The sequence below is a fragment of the Schistocerca cancellata genome, chromosome 2 (assembly GCF_023864275.1).
Source record: "Schistocerca cancellata isolate TAMUIC-IGC-003103 chromosome 2, iqSchCanc2.1, whole genome shotgun sequence".
Classification (NCBI taxonomy): domain Eukaryota; kingdom Metazoa; phylum Arthropoda; class Insecta; order Orthoptera; family Acrididae; genus Schistocerca; species Schistocerca cancellata.
Window position 1 is genome coordinate 677,989,886 of NC_064627.1, and position 13,046 is coordinate 678,002,931.

Genomic DNA, 13,046 nt, shown 5'->3' on the forward strand with positions numbered 1-13,046 from the left:
AACAATGCACTGCAATTTTGCGAGCCCTTTATGAAATTTTTAACTTGCCTGTAAAAGTAAACGTCACAAGGTTGCATTAGAGAAGTGCATTTTGGAAGTATGACTTTTACAGACTAAGATGGCATATTTTTGTCATCTTGAAAAATTGCATCATATATCTTTAGCTTAATTTGACGTCCCCAAGAGCCAATAAAAAGTAAATATTTATTCTCTCCGAGGTAAGATTTTAAACATTTCCGGAGAAAATCCATGTATAAAACTGTTGTTAATTTTCCGGACTTCGATGATGTTATGACGACATTTGTATAAGTATTGGCATAGCCATATATTAATTTGTAAATACGATGTCCGAAATGACCGGTCGCTTCGTGTAAGCATATGAAAACATGTGGGAGCAGTTTTCCGGATAATGTTATTGAATATTGTGTCGTGTACGAATGCGTCACTTTATTCAAATCTGACTTTTCATGAAAACTGTTTTACTCCCTTTTTCAGTGAGAGTCCTGTTAAAAACAGATTGATATTGGCAACCTGAAATGATAGTAATTTTAATATTAAACAATATTCAAATGTCTATGCAAATATCTTTTTCTGTAATTAAATTTAAATTGATATATTTTACATCGGTAAAAACATTTTGTATGCAGAAAACATGTATTTACCTGTTTGGTCAGTATTTATCACATAATCCTCATGGTATTGAGGGATTAAACGGCACGTCTGCCAACAAAAGGTCTCCACAAACTCCTGGATGTCCTCCATTGACGCCGCTTCTTTTTTTGAAACCAGTTTTGTGATCTTGCGTTGTGAAATTGTGTGCCGTGACCCATCGATCAGACACCTTGAATTTGAAATCGACGAATTGTGCAGCTGCAGCCAATGCCCATTGCTGTAAATTTCTTGTCGTGATTTGCTGATATTGCTGTCTTGCTTCCACAAAACGGTTGTAGGCCCACGAATCTATCACCTCAAATTTATCCATTCGCGTATCACCACTTTTAATATCTTTCTCCCATTGTGAAAGATATTCTTTTCTCTTCAGTTGGCGGCATTCTTTTTTTTGCAATGTCGCCAAGGACCACGTGGAGTGTGCTTTAGCAATATTCACGACTTTGACTTTGTAGGCAATGGGAATCATGTCACTTTTAAATCTTTTCGGTGACGGTTTATATTCGTCTGGACACGAATCACTTTGTGGCACTTCGAACTGTTCATCGTTCTCCTCACGTTCTTCGCAATCCTCATGAGCGTGAATTAATTCCTCGTCAGTTATGAATGTTTTTCACCCAAAAGTTCCAGTGTATTATTATAAAGTTCTCCAGCCAATAACATAGCATCGCGAGAGATTTCTTCTGAAGATGTCGTTGCAGTTAAATTATTTTCCATCAACAGCTTTTCATAATACACCACTGCGTCCTTCAATCATAATTTTGATAGATCACTATGAATGGATTCTTCAGGAATTTCTTCTCCTATTCCAGATGAACCAGCAACTTCTTCAGTCGGCATGTTTAAATTCGGATCGGAATAACACGTTGAAATTTGAAACAGGCACGCCTGTTCACAACGAAATCAAAAAACTGCCATTTGCTTCTCACGGCTCGCGCAGTCCTATGCACAGATGACTGTTATAATCCCAAGGGGACCCTTACAAAGCCCCTTTAAATCTTGAAACACCATAAAACGAAATAGAACAACGAGCATGAATTTTTTTCAGTGAATGAAAAACTTTACATTCTTGAGCTAAAATAATGTTTTAAAAATAATGTAGGTTTGAGAAACTTTTTGAATAATTGGTGGAATAACAAAAGAAAATGAAACAGAAGGAAAAAAAAAGTGCCGGAGGAGGAATCGAACCCGAGACCTCTGGCATAAGAGTCCAAGCGCTAACCATCTATGCCAGACGGTGGCTCGGCAATGGACTAACATTTTATACTCATAAGGCACCTAAGAAATTTGGATCAATTTTTCTCAGGATTTTCCGAGCAGTGCGTCCTAATATTTTAACCATGTGATGTGTTTGGGGTCCTCTTTCACCACACAAAATTTCAGACAAATCCCCGACCCCACGGTCGTGTCGTCTCCTTGTTAGACAAAATTACGATGAATGGCAACCTGCTCTAATGGTAAAAAAATGTAAGTTAATGCAAATGAGTAGGGGAAAAAAATCCCATAATATTTTAATACAGCATTACCAAAGTACTGTTTGACACAGTCATGTTGATTAAATATCTGGCCATAACATTGCAAAGTGATATGAAATGGAGCAAGCACTTTAAGGATGATAGCAGGAAAGATGAATGCCAGACTTCAGTTTATTCGGAGAATTTTAGAAAAGTGTGATTCATTTGTAAAGCAGACCATGTATAGAACACTATTCTTGAGTACTGCTCGAGTGTTTGGGTCAGATTGAAGAAAGATGTGGAAGCAATTCAGAGGCAGGCTGCTAGATTTGTTACTGTTAGGGTTTACAACATGCGAGTATTACAGAGGTGCTTCGTGAACTCAAGTGGGAATCTGTGGAGGTAAGATGATGATTCTTTTGTGGAAACCTGTTGAGAAAATTTAGAGAACCATCATTTGAAGCTGTCTGCCAATGTACATTTTGTGTAAGGACAACAAAGGTAAGACAAGAGGAAGTGGGACTTGTACTGAGATGTATGGGCAGTGGTTTTTTCCTTGCTCTATTTGCGAGTGGGAAAAGAAAGGAAACTACTATTAGTGGTACAAAGTACCCACCACCACACACCACATTGTGGGTTGTGGAGTATGTATGTGGATGTAATTGTAGAGGGAATGCTACCTGAAGCCAGGACGGCATATCACCCTTCCAAATTTTTTATGGCAACAATGACTAATATCTGGAAAAAGTGCTTTATTCCCAGAGTGATGACAACAGAATGATGTATAAAGAATCTGTGCAAACAGCTGCAGTTTTCTTCATTCTGCCTGAATGTTAGTGCAAATACCAGATTTTATTATGAAAAGGATAGATTGCTAATCACCATATACTGGAAATGCAGAGTCACAGACATGCACAATTAAAATACTGCTAAAAAAGTAAGCTTTTGACCAAAAGACTTTCTTCTGAATTAGATAACACACACACACACACACACACACACACACACACACAAAATTCTCACACACACACACACACACACACACACACACACACAAAATTCTCACACACGTAACCACTGTCTCTGGCTGGATACAGGTGGGGGACGGGTAGAGCATTTATGTACAGCCAGGAGGTTAGACAGCAATAGGGGGTTGGGGGGGGGGGGGGGAGCAGGAAAGGAGAGAAGTTAGAAGACTGTGGGTGTGTTGGTGAGATAGAAAGCTGTGCAGTGCTGGACTGGGAACAGGTAAGGGGATAAACGAGTGAAGGACCCGGAAACATAGGATGCATTTGAGGGAGAATTCCCCCACCTGTGCACCAGAAAAGTCGATGTTGGTAGGAAAGATCAAGATGGCACAGGCTGTGAAGAAATCATTGAAATGAAGAATATTGTATTGGACATTGCACTCAGCAACTGGGTGCTCCAGCTGTTTCTTGGCCACAGTTTGTCAGTGGCCATTCATGCCAACAGATAGCTTGTTGGTTGCCTTGCCAATGTAGGATGCAGCACAGTGGTTGCAGCTTAGCTCGTAGACCACATGACCGGTTTCACAAGTAGTACCTTTGATGGGATAGGTGATGCCTGTGAACAGACTGGGGTAGGTGGTGGTGAGAGGATGTATGTGACCTGTCTGTGATTTAGAATCTCCACAATATGGTGAGTAGCAATCTATTCTTTTCATAATATTGTCATCAATACATCTTGGATTTTCCATTGTTTTATCAGATTTTGTTTGTTACTCTGGTGCCAGTTAGTCTGGCTGAGTTGTGATTATTGACAGCTGAGGTTCAGATAATACAGCTTTCAAAATAATTTTATTTGTAATGAACAAAGGCAGTCTGCATTGATTAGGTATGTTCCCTAGGAGTGTCATCGTAACTGCCGTCTGCGTCACGTCTGCTGTGCAGCGAGCTACGTTAATTAAAGTATTAACTGTATTTTTCTTACTTGTCACTTCTTCTTTCGTGTGTTTTTGCTTTTAAAAAGCTTTAATTGTCGAGTGCTAGTAATAGTGTTCCATAGATTTCGTGTCTGTTTTGAATACAGTCAGAGAGAGTCCCTTTAGTCAGCCATAGTGCCAGTAGTGCTAGTGTTTGTTTTGAATACAGTCCAGACAGGTAGTGCTATTTTCATTGTTTTCTACAAGAAGTGTCTAGTAACCACAGTTTAGTCAACTAACAGCCGCCTTTAGTGAATTAGCAGTCTAGTTAAAAGTTGATTAACTCTCTACAGTAATTTGGTTTCTCAGGATGGATAGGATGTGTGACTGCTGTGTACGGACGCAGGAGGAGCTGGCCACTGTTCACGAACAGCTGAACGTGTTTATGGCCGCAGTCAGCCGTCTTCAGGCTGCTGCCTCGGAGTGTAGCTGTAGTGGGGAGTCTGGTGCGTCGCATGGTACACTCCAGGTGTTACATGCTTCACCCCCTGTCCCTGCCGTCGAGACATCTCCGCTGGTACCGGGCGCGGTTGGGCCACCCTCTCCCCAAGGGGAGTGGCGGGTTCAGCGGCGTTCACGGCGCACGGGGCGGAGGGTCAATGTGGAGGCTGGCCGTGTGGCATCGCCCGCTCTGCCTGTGAGTGGACATGTGGCCGCTCCTTCAGCAAGGTCCAAGCAGGCACACAGGGGGAGGGGTTTATTAGTGGTTGGGAGCTCCAACGTTAGGCGGGTGATGGAGCCCCTTAGGGAAATAGCGGAAAGGTCGGGGAAGAAGGCCAGTGTTCACTCTGTCTGCTTGCCAGGGGGTCTCATCCGAGATGTGGAGGAGGCCCTGCCGGCAGCGATAGAGAGCACTGGGTGCACCCGACTGCAAATTGTTGCTCATGTCGGCACCAATGACTCCTGCCATCTGGGTTCAGAGGTCATCCTCAGTTCATACAGGCGGTTGGCGGAGTTGGTGAAGGCGGAAAGCCTCGATCGCGGGGTGGAATCTGAACTAACTATTTGTAGTATAATTCCCAGAACAGATTGCGGTCCTCTGGTTTGGATCCGAGTGGAAGGCTTAAACCAGAGGCTCAGACGATTCTGCGGAGATCTGGGGTGCAAATTTCTCGACCTCCGCTATCGGGTGGAGAAATGTAGGGTCCCCCTGAATAGGTCAGGCGTGCACTACACACAGGAAGTGGCTACAAGGGTAGCAGAGTACGTGTGCAGTGCAAATGTGGGTTTTTTAGGTTAGAGAATTCCCTCCCTAGGCCCGACAAGATGCCTCCTGAGGCATGGCAAGGTAGGAGTAGGCAAATTCAGCAGGGAATAATAATATTAATGTGCTAATGGTAAACTGCAGGAGCGTCTATAGAAAGGTCTCAGAACTGCTCTCATTAATAAACGGTCACAGTGCCCACATAGCACTAGGGACAGAAAGTTAGCTGAAACCAGATGTAAACGGTAATGAAATTCTAAACTCAGATTGGAATGTATACCGCAGAAACAGGCTGGACAGTGAAGGGGGAGTCATGTTTATAGCAATAAGAAGTACAATAGTATCGAAGGAAATTGACGGAGATCCGAAATGTGAAATAATTTGGGTGAAGGTCACGGTTAAGGCAGGCTCAGACATGGTAATTGGATGTGTCTATAGGCCCCCTGGCTCAGCAGCTGTTGTGGCTGAGCACCTGAAGGATAATTTGGAAAATATTTCGAGTAGATTCCCCCACCATGTTATAGTTCTGGGTGGAGATTTTAATTTGCTGGATATAGACTGGGAGACACAAATGTTCATAACGGGTGGCAGGGACAAAGAATCCAGTGAAATTTTTTTAAGTGCTTTATCTGAAAACTACCTTGAGCAGTTAAACAGAGAACCGATTCGTGGCGATAACGTATTAGACCTTGTGGTGACAAACAGACCCAAACTATTTGAAACAGTTAACGCAGAACAGGGAATCAGCGATCATAAAGCGGTTACTGCATCTATGATTTCAGCCGTAAATAGAAATATTAAAAAAGGTAGGAAGATTTTTCTGTTTAGCAAAACTGACAAAAAGCAGATTTCAGAGTACCTGACATCTAAACACAAAAGTTTTGTCTCAAGTACAGATAGTGTTGAGGGTCAGTCTACAAAGTTTAAAACCATCGTACAATATGCGTTGGATGAGTATGTGCCAAGCAAGATCGTAAGAGATGGAAAAGAGCCAGCGTGGTACAACAACTGAGTTAGAAAACTGCTGCAGAAGCAAAGGCAACTTCACAGCAAACATAAACATAGCCAAAGCCTTGCAGACAAACAAAAATTACGTGAAGCGAAATGTAGTGTTAGGAGGGCTATGCGAGAGGCGTTCAATGAATTCGAAAGTAAAGTTCTATGTACTGACTTGGCAGAAAATCCTAAGAAATTTTGGTCTTATGTCAAAGCGGTAGGTGGATCAAAACAAAATGTCCAGACACTCTGTGACCAAAATGGTACTGAAACAGAGGATGACAGACTAATGGCCAAAATACTAAGTGTTTTTTTCCAAAGCTGTTTCACAGAGGAAGATAGCACTACAGTTCCTTCTCTAGATTGTCGAACTGATGACAAAATGATAGGTATCGAAATAGACGACAGAGGAATAGAGGAACAATTAAAATCACTCAAAAGAGGAAAGGCCACTGGACCCGATGGGATACCAGTTCAATTTTACACAGAGTACGCGAAGGAACTTGTCCCCCTTTTTGCAGCGGTGTACCGTAGGTCTCTAGAAGAGCTTAGCGTTCCAAAGGATTGGAAAAGGGCACAGGTCATACCCGTTTTCAAGAAGGGACGTTGAACAGATGTCGATCAGTTGTAGAATTTTGGAACATGTATTATGTTAGAGTATAATGACTTTTCTGGAGACTAGAAATCTACTCTGCAGGAATCAGCATGGGTTTCGAAAAAGACGATCGTGTAAAACCCAGCTCGCACTATTTGTCCACGAGACTCGGAGGGCCATAGACACGGGTTCCCAGGTAGATGCCGTGTTTCTTGACTTCTGCAAGGCATTCAATACAGTTCCCCACAGTCATTTAATGAACAAAGTAAGAGCATATGGACTATCAGACCAATTGTGTGATTGGATTGAAGAGTTCCTAGATAACAGAACGCAGCATGTCATTCTCAGTGGAGAGAAGTCTTCTGAAGTAAGAGTGATTTCAGGTGTGCCGCAGGGGAGTGTCGTAGGACCGTTGCTATTCACAATATACATAAATGACCTTGTGGATGAGATCGGAAGTTCACTGAGGCTTTTTGCGAATGATGCTGTAGTATATCGAGAGGTTGTAAGAATGGAAAATTGTACTGAAATGCAGGAGGATCTGCAACGAATTGAAGCATGGTACAGGGAATGGCAATTGAATCTCAATGTAGACAAGTGTAATGTGCTGTGAATACATAGAAAGATAGATCCCTTATCATTTAGCTACAAAATAGCAGGTCAGCAACTGGAAGCAGTTAATTCCACAAATTATCTGGGAGTACGCATTAGGAGTGATTTAAAATGGAATGATCATATAAAGTTGATCGTTGGTAAAGCAGATGCCAGACTGAGATTCATTGGAAGACTCCTAAGGAAATGCAATCCGAAAACAAAGAAAGTAGGTTACAGTATGCTTGTTCGCTCACTGCGTAAATACTGCTCAGCAGTGTGCGATCCTTACCAAATAGGGTTGATAGAAGAGATAGAGAAGATCCAACGGAGAGCAGCGCGCTTCGTTACAGGATCGTTTAATAATCGTGAAAGCATTACGGAGATGATAGATAAACTCCAGTGGAAGACTCTGCAGGAGAGACACTCAGTAGCTCGGTACGGGCTTTTGTTGAAGTTTCGAGAACATACCTTCACCGAGGAGTCAAGCAGTATATTGCTCCCTCCTACGTATATCTCGCGAAGAGACCATGAGGATAAAATCAGAGAGATTAGAGCCTACACAGAGGCATACCGACAATCCTTCATGAACAATCAAAGACTGGAATAGAAGGGAGGACCGATAGAGGTACTCAAGGTACCCTCTGCCACACACAGTCAGGTGGCTTGCGGAGTGTGGATGTAAATGTAGCTGTAGATGCAGATATTAATTGCTATGTATAACTGCTGCTGGAGCTCAGTACTAATATCCCAGGAAAAAACCCAAAGAAAAGTGTCATGAGGATTAGATACTAGATTTGTATTTTGAAGGAGCCCGTCCCCCCAAATCACTTCAGGTGAATTATGGGGTAACTTCTTCAAATATTCTGCCTGAGAAAACTGCCAGTGTGTAATTTGCCTGTATTCAGTCTGCGAAATGAAGGTAGCACTTGTTACTTGTGGAATAAGGCATGTGATAAAAGAGGATGAATAGAAATCAATTGGTTGCCTTTACTTTAATTCTATGTTTCTAGGAGATGTCCGAAAGACGTGCCTGTAGGAACTGACACCATTTTGATCCTGCGGCTGCTATGAATCAAGATACAAAGGAATTAATGACATTAGCTGCCAGTGGACATTGATTTAAATCAATGGGGAAAGTTGAAAATTTATGCCAGATCAGGATTTGAACATGAAGCTCTTGCTTACTGGGCAGATGCACTGATTACTGTGCCATGCAGACACAGCGATCATTGCGACTGCATGGATTACCCTAGCACGCCTCCTGTTAGTGCCAACTGGCAGCAAATATCATTAATTCCTTTGTGCTTTGATTCATGGTGGCTGCAGGATCCAAATGGTGTCTGTTCCTTTGGACATGTTCTTTTGGACATTTGGACATGTTCTTTTGGACATGTCCGAAAGAACATGTTCAAAAAGGAACAGACATTTTGACAAAATGTTTTCACAAACATATCTTTTACATTTCTTTCCACTAGTGGTGTTACATGCAATTGTTTAAATTATTTAATACTGTTTTTATATAATATAAAATTTTAAAAATTAAAAAAAAGTGTTAAATTTACTTACGTCAAGGCTACTACAAGTTTTTCCTCTGGTGGTACAGTTGAATGGAACTTTATGCAGGGTACTCTCAAGCACTGATGTTTTTCAAAATGTAATAAAATGTAGCACAGACATTCTCTGCATTCATGAAATTTATCAGGATCTAATCATAATCTCTCATACAATGTATTAAACTGTCCAAACAATACTCTCTGTTTATCCACCATGCTGCACTCTGGCCACAGTCTAAGGGTTTATTTTAGAAAGCAATTTATCTGAGCTAGCTCATAAAATGAGCTCAGATCAGGGTGAATTCAGGAATCTGTGTTGTATAAATGTTACTCTCACAGTATTTCACTGATAATTAGGATCAACTTTGATTAGCAAAATAACATAGGCCAAGTCAGTTCCAGTTGTGGTCACCACCTTATGATGTAGTGTTACTATAAAAGAACATATTTTGTTTTGTTCAAATAAAAGTTGAAAAGAAGTAAATAATAAAGAAAATTTTATTAACACTCCCAGACTGTTGAAGTTTGAATTTTTTTTTTCAATAATAAGTTTAGATTAAGGACAATATTGGCTATTTGAGAAATGAGTGTAGGTAGTAATTACTCTAATAAGAAGCCTATCAGAGTCATAATTATTGTGAAAAAGTTTAAAGGTATTTCATAAATTCTACCAGCAGAATGAGAAGGTAAATTCGAAATACGAGGACGTGGTGAAAAATAATACCTCCAGATTTTTTCTGTGAAAACTCTTAAAGCTTTTTAAATAAAACAAATGCTGTTAACATTCTACAGCTTTATTCTCTATCACAAGAGGGCTCCAAATTGTAGCATTTAACATAGTGGTGTGTATTGTAACTCTGTCACTGGGTGAAAAACACTGTGCTTTGATCGTGTTTCGAGTTGAAAGAGTTCATCCACACAAGGAACACTCTCTCCTTCAGTTTGAAAATGCCAGACTATGCAGAAGCACAGTGATGGTGCCATCTGATTTCCATGTATTTCCAAAACTTAAAGAACATCTTCGAGTACTGCACTTTGATAGTGATGAAGTGGTGGAAGCAGAGGTGAGCTTGTGGCTCTGCCAACAAAATGAAATGTTCTATAGTGACAGTGTCAACAAACTCTTCTCTTGTTGGGAGAAATGTGTTCGTAACCAAGGTATTGAGTATTAAATACGGAGACATGAAGAATAAAAATGTAGAATGTTAATAACATGTGTTGTATTTAGTTCTTTAGGAGTTTTCTTTTTAAAAAATTTGGAGGCATTACTTTTCAGTACACTCTCGTATTTGCATTGAATGGTTAAGAATATGGAGTTTGACAGCAGCCAGTAATGATTGAACATCACTCACAAAAATGCTCCTTTACTCCTTGAACAGCAGTAATTATACAGTCTGTACTAAATTTTGGGGTGCTGAACATGTGCTTAAATATTGTATCTACTGAAGTATCTCTTAAGCTTGTGACACACTTCCTAAAAGACTTGCAATGTTTTCTGTAATAAGCTATTACAGATGGCTCTTGATTATTGTCTTAAGTAGTGATACTATCCCTGATTTCTTTGATGAGAGATTCCTCGTAATATCCATACTGGCTATGTGCTGCTATTGTTGTTATGTTACAATACAGTATTTGTAATCAAGGCTAACTAAGTTCCCAACTTTATTGTGTCTCATTATTGCATATAAGTTTTGCAAGCCTCCACTGCTAGGTCATGTTTGTAATTTATTATCTAGTAGTCATGTTTTTGACCTGCGTATACACTTACATTTTCTTCCTTCACTCTCCCAGGATATGACAACTGTTGACTTCATTCTATCTGCCTCTCCCCGCATCATTTCTCTTTATATTTGATTAAGGAAAAAATAAAATTTTTTCCTGTTTATTTTTACGTAATTATCACTTGCATCATTTCTTTTGTGTGCCTCACATTGCCTAGGTCTTATGCAGAAGAGGCGTACGATGTCAAATATTACCAGGAAGTATTCGACTGTATCAGGTCCATTAGTATCCTTTAGACATTGACATTAACACTTATTTAAAGTCACAGTTAGTTATAAGCAACTTGTTATCTAATTTATTTAACCTCATCAGATTAGGGTCATCTTGTACATTGGATCGGGATCTTATGCATCCATTATTTTTGTATTTCACTTCACAGTTACTTTAGTAATAACAACAATTTTAATATGACAACTTGTAATAAAATAGTATTAATTAAAAATGATTCGAATGTATGTAGAGACAGTGTGAATAAATAGTACTGTCTAAAAACCAGTAATGTTAATACTAGCAGTAGTACTACTAATGGTGCTGCTGCTGTTGCTGCGAAATAGTAAGAGCAATGGGAAATGACGAGAATCTGGTTGGAACGAAGGATGAAATGAGGTAACCAGTATGTACAGGGTAAAAGTAGACATTATTGGTTCAGTAAATGCATCATTAACTGCCCTTTTGAAGATGGAGATGATGTTCAGTTCTCTCATATGATTATGGAGGCTACTCCAAACTCAGGCTCTTATTACTGGAAAAAGACTTTGAGAAAGTATCTGAGTGATGGAGTGGGACTTAAAGGATTGTGTTCTGATAGGAACGAGTGTTTCTGTTATGATGTTCAGGCAAGACAGTTAAGGTCAAGGATAGATATGAAAGGCAGTCAATGTGAATAAGGCAATAGAGGAGACAGTGTGTGGAAATCTCTGCACTCGTAAGCATAATAAGCATTACAAAAGGATAAAGATACATAGATGCACTTATGTACACAAACAGAAAAAAGCTAGTTTTACCCACGTTTTGCAGATGTGGATATAATTGTATGGAACACAGTTAATTAAGAATGGTAACATATTCAGCCACTATGTTCCATGTTTTATTGAATTATACAATGCATTTAGACCCTGTGTACACATCATCAGATGCAAATATTTCTAATATATAATTTACTTCTATTCTTGAGTGATGCAAAATATATGTTCTTTTTGTGAAGAGGTTTGATATTAAGTTTCAAAACCCACAGATCAAACAACAAAGTTATGAGACACTGTGAAAAATTTACCAAAGCATTCAGGAAGAATATTTTTAACACTGAAATGTCAGCTGATGTATGCTGCATTAAAATGTTAAAAATGTTCTTCCTATATTTTTAGGTTAGTTTTTCACTTTTTCTTACCATATTTTCACTTTTTCTTAACAGAATTGTCTATTATTTGCTACGTGAGTTTCAAAACCTAACACCTGATCTCTTCATAACAGCAACATAACATTTTGTATCACCTTACTCAAGAGCAGAAATGAATAATGCATAAAAACAATTTGTGCCTTATGATGACCTACGAGGTCTGCAATGTATTGTGTGATTAGTAAAACACAAAAAACTTGTGTTGTCGTTCACACTTCCTGCATAGAAGAAAAGCTGATTTCAATTTTAGAGCAGCACGAACAATAGCTCTAAACAATACTCAAACGGAAAAATGCAAGGATGCTACTCTCCCATATCCCTTTTCAATCACATCACTAACATGTTGAATCACAGACAAGAACAACAAAAAGACTGCTGTATATTTGAGCTGTCGGCCAGAAGACCTTCTTCTAAAGTAGAAAACACAAATTGACACAAACACAACTCACACACACGACCACTGTCTGTGGCCATTGAGGCCTCAGTGGCCGTATGGCCAAAAGCTTGAAATGTACAGCAGTCTTTTTGTTGCACCTATCTGTGACTCAGTGTCTGCTCTGTGTGATGAGTTGCAATCTATCCTTTTCATAATATTGTTGTGATTCCATCCTGGATTTTCTATTGTTTAATATTTGGAGATGGTTCTTACCTGCAGCATACCATTTCTCAATGTGGATGTAACTTCCCTGTCAGCAAACACCAGAGCGATTGGTGACCAGAAGTTGTCAGATAGGTAAAATCAGCTTTGTAAGTATATAGAACTCTCAGAACAAATCAAAACAGTGTGGGGTACGGTAAGGGTGGTGTTAGACGTGCAACAGAAAGATCAGTTTTCAGTTCACTGGAACTGGAGAATAAAAC

At 39.7% G+C, this 13,046-nt stretch overlaps 1 protein-coding gene across 3 annotated transcripts in view; it reads left to right on the forward strand.

Moving 5' to 3' along the window:
* Positions 1-13,046, forward strand: part of LOC126147779 (telomerase Cajal body protein 1) — a 118,628-nt gene that overhangs the window by 52,927 nt on the left and 52,655 nt on the right. The gene's annotated exons all lie outside the window — the stretch shown is intronic.